Source organism: Giraffa tippelskirchi, chromosome 12 (assembly GCF_054371585.1).
Source record: "Giraffa tippelskirchi isolate mGirTip1 chromosome 12, T2T-mGirTip1v1.2.pri, whole genome shotgun sequence".
Classification (NCBI taxonomy): Eukaryota; Metazoa; Chordata; class Mammalia; order Artiodactyla; family Giraffidae; genus Giraffa; species Giraffa tippelskirchi.
The window spans coordinates 54,197,218-54,205,249 of NC_137286.1; positions in this window are offsets into that span (position 1 = coordinate 54,197,218).

Sequence of the window (8,032 nt, forward strand, 5' to 3'; positions counted from 1 at the left end):
TTAAGAACAGGTTAGCTGCAATAAATAGTTATTGTGAGCTTCCCTTGTGGCCAGTTTTGCCCTCACACCAGCTATTTTTAAACCAGTATCCTTGACTGTATATTTCCTTCTGTGAAGAAGAGTTGGAATTCTGGTTTTAAAACTACAGACATAGAAAACAAACTTTTGGTTACCAAAGGGGAAACATGGGGGAGGAAGGGATAAAGTAGGGGTTTGGGATTAACAGATACACCCTACTACAGGTACAACAGATAAAGAACAAGGGCCTACTGTACAGCACAGGAAACTATATTTGACATCTTACAATAACCTAGAATGGAAAAGAATCTGAAAAAATATATTTATGTACACCTGAATCATTTTGTTGTACCCCTGAAACACTGTAAATCAACTATACTTCAGTGAAAAATTCTTGTTAATAAAATAAATGAAATTTTAAAAAAGGTGTTTTCCCTTAAAAAAAAATATCTCTGAAGCATAGTTGATTTGCAATGTTGTGTTAGTTTCTGCTGTACGGCAACATGAATCAGTTGTACACACACGCATAGCCACCCTTTTTTAGATTCTTTTCCTGTATAGGCCATTACAGAATCTTGAGTAGAGTTTCCTGTGCTAAAATTTTTTTGTATAAAAGTAGATTTCTCATACATTCTCCTCAGCCTCCCATCTTCTGCCCACATGTTCACATTTGGTCTCTCCCAGCTTCCCTTCCTCCCTGTGGCAAAACAGCTGAGCCCCTCTCTGCCCACCACGCCTCCCACCACCCCATCAGGGCGGCTCACACTGTGTTCCTCTCCTCCTCCCCTGCACCTTGCAAGGCCACCTTTTCTCTACGGGGCTGACCACAGTTGTACTGCGGTATTAATTTTCGTAACTTATTGCGTTACCTCCCAAGACTGTAATCTTCTCCTTGTTTCGCTCATCACTGTTGTCTCAGCTCACAGGAGCCCTTCAAATGATTTGTTGAGTGAATGAATAAGAGACACTGTTAAAGCTCTTCCTTAGGGATTCTGGAAGGAGATGCAGGGTGGCAATTTTGTGAGCCGCTTTCCTGGACGATGCTCAGCAGCTGTGGCACTGGCTCTTTTTTCTTCCCCTTCACACTCATCCAGCCACTTTAGGTGAACACTTCCCTCTTAAAGTGAGGCACACCTTACGGACTTGAGGCTGGGAGTGTGTATAATATACAAGCACATATACACACCATCTGTCATCAGCTGCTGAAATTTATCCACAAAGGCAGTATGTCAGCTTGGGGTAAGGGGAGAATTTGGTTAGTGCTTACTAAGACTGCCTAGCTTCCCTGGTAGTTCAGTGGCTAAGGAATCTGCCTGCAGTGCATGAGAGCCAGGTTCGATACCTGGGTCGGGAAGATAACCCTGGAGAAGGAAATGGCAAACCACTCCAGTATCCTTGCTTGGAAAATCCCATGGGCAGAGGAGCCTGGTGGGCTGTATAGTCCATGGGGTCACAAAGAGTCCGGCAGACTGAGCGACTAACACTTCCACTTTCAAGACGGCCTACTTGTCAAGTCCTGAGCTTAATTTCAGGACCCCAAAGATGGTAAGAACTTCCCTGGAGCCACAGAGCGCCTGCAGGCTGGCAGGAGCTGTCATGAATCCATAGCCATAGAGGTCATGACCAGAGAGTGATGGGAGAGCAGAGGCCACCCATGTGCTGAGACTTTGAGGAGGTTTGACAGAAAAAGTGAGGCTGAGTCTGTAGGGAGAAACTGAAGCTCTGGCCAGATGTATAAGAGTCAAGGTTGCTCCTGGAGGAGGACACTGCCTGGATGAAGGCAGGGGCAGTGTGAATGTAGGTGACTGCTGTTCCCTACTTCCTTGGCTCCTCCTGCAGCACTGGAGAATCATTTGCTGGTCAGCTTTGGGATCCTTCCAGACACAACTATTCAGTAACTTGGGGACTTCCCTGGTAGTGCAGTGGATAAGAATCTGCCTGCCAATGCAGGGGACACATGTCTGATCCCTGGTCTGGGAAGATTTCACATGCCATGGAGCAATGAAACCTGGGTGCCACAGCCACTGAGCCATGAGCCCAGAGCCTGAACACCCCAGTGATGAGTAGTGCCCACTCACTGCAACTAGAGAAAGCCTGTGTGCACGTACTAATTATTAATTATATTAATTAAAAATTATCCATGAAAACATAGCTTGGGCTTATCCAATCCTTAATAGCATATGGTCTCCCCAGCATCTATTTCAGAATTCTCTAAGTGACCTTCACCACAATGGACCCCTGAATCTTGAAATCCATGGACTGGTTCCCCTAATGAATGAATGAATGAGCAGCAAAGGAATGAGATGACTTGTGTGTGTGTGTGTGAGAGTGAGAAAGAGAAAGATATCCAATAGCTGGTGAGCTTTACATTATCTTAAAACCAGGCAAAATTCTTAAATGGGACCAAGAAAAGCTGTATTGCTATTGAACTTCTAAAGTCATTCAAAAAGAACTCTGGCTTTGCAAACTTCCCAAGGTCAACTTGAACAATAATTGACACTGAAATCACAGCTCAAGGCCCACTAGAGGAAGACGTGATTTGAGGAGGGTCCTTGTGATGCCAAAACATCTCATGGAAAAATGAACAGTTCAATTGTCAACTGGTTGTTTTGTTTCTATGACACCAAACAATAGGGCTGTTTCCAAACATTTCCGTGTTTGTCATCATTTAGACAATACCTTGAGATGATTCACTTTTCATCTAGATATGTAAACATCCTGAAAGAGATATCCTAATTATCATTTAATTTGAGGTCAATATGTTAGCATATGATGAGTGAGAAAGTAATATATTGGCAACACTTGGAAAAGAGGTTAAAGTACAGGAGCTGAAACACTAAGTGTATGAAAGCAACTGAATCTCCTTTTTTCCCCCTGCCATATATTTCTTTTCATAAGTGCAATGTGTAATTATTATTCTTACTGTCCTAAAAGAGTGTAATGTCATACAATTATGATTTACTGTCTCAAAACAATGAGATATTTTAGAAACTGATAAAAGACTAAAGCAATCATTAAGTTGGATATATCACCTTTATCAAGGAGGAGGGGATTTTTGTTATTATTGTTTTCCTGATTTTCATTGAAACCTTAAAAAACAACCTGGAACCAATGCACACTCTTTGCTTATTAAAAGAGGGTCCTTGGGGGGCTTCCCTGGTGGTCCAACGATTAAGGGAGGGAGTGCAGGTTTGATTCCTGGTCAGACAAGCTAAGAGCCCAGAAGCAATATTGTAACAAATTCAATGAAGACTTTTAAAATGGTCCACATAAAAAAAAATATTAAAAAAAGAGGGTCCTTGTTGAGATTTGAGTTAAGAGAGAGGTGACTAAAAGCTAAAAAAGGTTATCTGATTCTTAAAACGGGAAGGTACCACCAAACCAAATAAGCAAAACCAAAAAATAGATAAGACATCATAATAAGCTGAAAGTATTTAAAAGCAATTGAGTGAAGATGTTGAGAGTATTATACAAAAGAATAATGATATTTGTACAGTAGGTAAAATATAGATTCCAATTTATAACAGGAGACAGGAAGGAGACAGGAATTGTTTATAGGACCTTGTAATAGAATTTCAACAAATCTCTTCTAAAAGCTTTCTCTTTGCCTTGGCATCAAATCTGGGCAACTCTGGCAGCCACATCAGATGAAATAAAATGCCCAGACTGGCAAGCATTACAGCATCTGAGGAACAGAACTTGAAGTCAGTTCTAGCTTTGGCTCCGCTCCTATCTTTTGTCCCAGTTCATCTGCTGTCAGGAGCCTCATTGCTTCTCCAGCTGAGGACATTGATCAGGGAGAGGTGTGCTTGTGGAAAGTTTCCTAATTTTTTTTTAAAATATGAAGTGGCTCATGTGAACTTTAAGTTGACCTTTTCAGTCTCCATCCTGATGAGATTATTTACTCTAAGGTTCTGGTTTCAAGATACATGTCTAAATTAAGATAATAGTTAAAGAACATTCTCCCTGAAGCTTTCCTACTGTACAAGTAGACTTTAGTTGAAATTTAATGAATGGCAGCCCTGTTATTTCCACTGACTTCATAAAGTTGTTGTGAGGATAAAATGGATTAATATATATGTAAAGGGCTAAGAACAGTGCTTGGCACATAGTAAAGGCTACAGAATGATAGTTGTTGTTAATATTATTATCATTACTATTATTTATCCTTCCAGCAAATCTGCTGGAAGGATAAATTAGGCTGCCATGTATATTCCCACTCTGTTTGATGGGATGTCATAAGTTTTCATTGCTTTATTCTGTTCTTACCTCCATCTCTCTATCCCTTTCTAGGTCAAGTCTTATTGAAATCCTTGACCTCTTGTCTCATTTATGAATGGTAATCATTTACATTTATCACACTCCACCATGGGCTGGATGTTTAAACGTGCATCATCTCATGTATGATGAGAATTTCCCTCAAAACTTATGAAGTAAGTACTATTATTTTTCTCATTTTACAGATGAGGAAACTGAGCTCCGTAAAAAATTAAGAGGTGAGGACTAAGCGGTACCGCAAGAATGAACTATTACGGGATTCGATTCCAGGGAGTCTAATGTCAGTGCTGAAGCTCTCACTCAGTCAGTCTTGTTCTTACTTCTGTCCCCAAGATCACAGATGGACTTGGTGATTGAACTGCACACCTGATGTTCTCGCCCTGCCTTCCTTGTGGACTCAGGAAGGAAGTCCTCACCCTCGGTATCCTTTAGCTTTTGCTTGGGTTTCAGCCCCTTGGACCTGAACCCAGTGCCATGTGGCCTGGCCAGGGTCCCAGTCTGATCATCCACCACACCTTCATTTTTGTATTCCTTTCAGTGAATAACATATCTCTACAGGGATGAGGAAAATGCTCTATCAAATTCATTTAGAACAAGAGAGCTTTTCACACTGGGTAGAAAGCAGGAGTAAAATCTACCTCATAAAATTCACATGTGATTAAGTGGATGGATATAATTTTACAACTCCCTGCGTCTCCTTAGTAGAATTCCTTTTGCACTCAAACATAGTGGAAAAAGTCCACTAACCTGAACTCTCAGGAAATGGGGACCTCTGGGTAAATTGGGATTTTTGTTGTTGTTTATTGATGATCAAAAAAAAAAAAAAACCCTCAAAATATCTTGCTTCCATTACCATTATTATCCTTTTTTTTTTTTCTCAAAATGGATAAATCCACTTGTCTGCTTCAGTAAATCATAGTAAGCTGAAGTTGCCTTGTGCTTTATTTTTTATTTATTTATTTATTTATTATTTTTTTTATAAATTTATTTATTTTAGTTGGGGGCTAATTACTTTACAATATTGTAATAGTTTTTGCCATACATTGACATGAATCAGCCATGGGTTTACATGTGTTCCCCTTCCCGGACCCCCCACCCACCTCCCTCCCCATCCCATCCCTCTGGATCATCCCACTGCCCCGGCCCTGAGCCCTTGTCACATGCATCGAACATGGAATGGTGCTCTGTTTCACATATGACAATACACATGTCTCAATGCCATTCTCCGAGATCGTCCCACCCTCCTCCCTCAGAGTCCATAAAATTGTTCCATGCATCTGTGTCTCTTATTCTGTCTCGCATATAGGGTTATCGTTACCATCTTTCAAATTCCATATATATGCATTAGTATACTGTATTGTTGTTTTTCTTTCTGGCTTACTTCACTCTGTATAATGGGCTCCAGTTTCATCCATCCCTTGTGCTTTATTTGATGGTTTAGATTCTTACAGTTCTCCAGGGTCCATTTTCTGAATATGAAATCTTGATACTTATTACTATAAACATAGACTCTGTAGGAAGTTAAGGACAGAGAGGGGTTTTTCTGATTTTTTTTCTATGTGCATAAGTCTATAGTCTTTCTTTTTCCATTGAGGGTGACTTTTCTCCTTGGAGTAAATCAAAGAATAAAAGGAAAAGTTCATAGACATTTGTTGGTTATGCTCAGATCAATTATTTCATGGTTTAATTTCAACTTACTCTTTCCCTTCTGTCTAGTTAGCATGATTCTCTTCAGTTATTCTTTTCCTTCTCCAGCTCTTTTGGTTTCCCTCTCTCTCACCCCCAGGCAAAGTGCTTTTCCCTTTTCTGTGTCCTCATCAACTACATGCAGCCTTTATAACCTTGGCTCAAAACCCTGGTCTAGAATCCATTTTCCTGCCCTCCCCTTCCTTCTTCTCTCCCTCCTCTGATCTGACATTTTTGAAACTTTTAATCCTCACACGTCGTGCTGACATACTCCACCCTGATCATAACAATACGGTCTAATGTAGTAAGGATGGGTGCTAGGAAGGAAGACACCAGATTCCGGATGGAGACTCTGCCTACCCTTGGCTACATGACCTCCAGAGAGAAAAGAATGTTGGAGCTGAATGCAACTTGAGAGAATTTGAATACTCTCATTTTATACATGAAACCAAAGCCAGGTCGGTCCAGTTTCTCACTTACTGTACCAATACCATGATTTGAACTTAGAACTTCTCACTTTATGTCAATCATGTTCTCCTACGCATCCATCCTAGGAGTCCCTCCTTATTGAGACATATATTGACTTTGGGCATAAAAATAAGACAATATTAAAGTTGTGAAGGTGCTTTGAAAAGTATTGAGTGCTAAACATCTAAGGAGGAGAAGGGGGTGACAAAGGATGAGATGGTTGGATGGCATCACCGACTGAATGGACGTGAGTTTGAACAAACTCCAGCAGACAGTAAGGACAGGGAGGCTTGGCATGGTGGAGTCCATGGGTTCGCAAAGAGTGAGGCGCAACTTCGCAATTGAACAACAACAAACACGTAAGCACCAGTACTCTGTAAATGAACAACAGGAATAGGGGTACACGAGGATGCTACCTGACTACCTATGCAGGGAATCTCAGCAAAGGACAACCTACTAATAGCTGCCAGAATATTGAAGTTCTTTTCATACTTGTAAAATCCAATTTAGCAAACTTCTGTATTGACCCTATGACAAACCAGAAGGGGGAAGCTTGCTATTACTAACCTAAAGACTGATCACTTTTCTTCCTTCTTGTTACAATATAAGTGTGAGAAAAAAATAAAAACAGAGCTGCAGGTAAACACACAGGAAAGCACAAACTGATGAAGAATCCTTCATATGGTATATCTGTTTGTTAATCACTCTAAGGGAAACACTATTTCAAATAAACATGCCAAAACAAACTGAGCAAACAATAAATTAAAGTGAGTAGTTAGCAACAGTAGGTACTGCAGGGAGGTCAGCAGGGTGCCCCAGCTGCAACAAATGGCACAATGAGCATACAGAGTCTGGTGCTGCCCTGAGTCATCTAGAGGCACAAAAAGAGTTAAAATGTGAGTAATGGACTAGCCTGATGGTCCAGTGGTTAAGAATCTGCCTGCCAGTTCAGGGACACGGGGTCGATCCTGGTCCTCAAAGATTCCACATGTTGAGGGGCAACTAAGCTGATGTGCCACAGCTACTGGGCCCACACATCATAACAAGAGCAGCACCACCGTGAGAAACCTTAGAACTGCAACTAGAGGATAGTCCCCACTCATCACAAGTAGAGAAATCCTGCACACAGCACAAGGAAGACTCTAACACAGCTAGAAACAAGTAAATATTTTTAGAAAGTGTGAGCACTAAGCAATGTCTGCAAAGAAGGCTGGGAGGATAAATAGAACAAGCCAACTCTGTCCTCATATCCAAGGGATGAGAGTGACAGTCACAGGGACCATGTGGAAAATGAGAGGTCAGGATGGGAGCAGGGATGTTCTCTCTGGCAAGACTAAGATGTTCACCTCTCTCTCTTCCTGGGTGCAGAGTATGTGACCACGGTACAGATGCCTGGATGTAAAGTGTTAGGAACTCGGTCATGCCTGACTCTTTGTGACTTCATGGACTGTAACTTGCCAGGCTCCTCTGTTCATGTGATTCTCCAGGCAAGAATGCTAGAGTGGGTTGCCATTTCCTTCTCCAGGGGATCTTCCAAACCCAAGGTTCTAACCCAGGTCTCTTGCATTGCAGGTGGATTCTT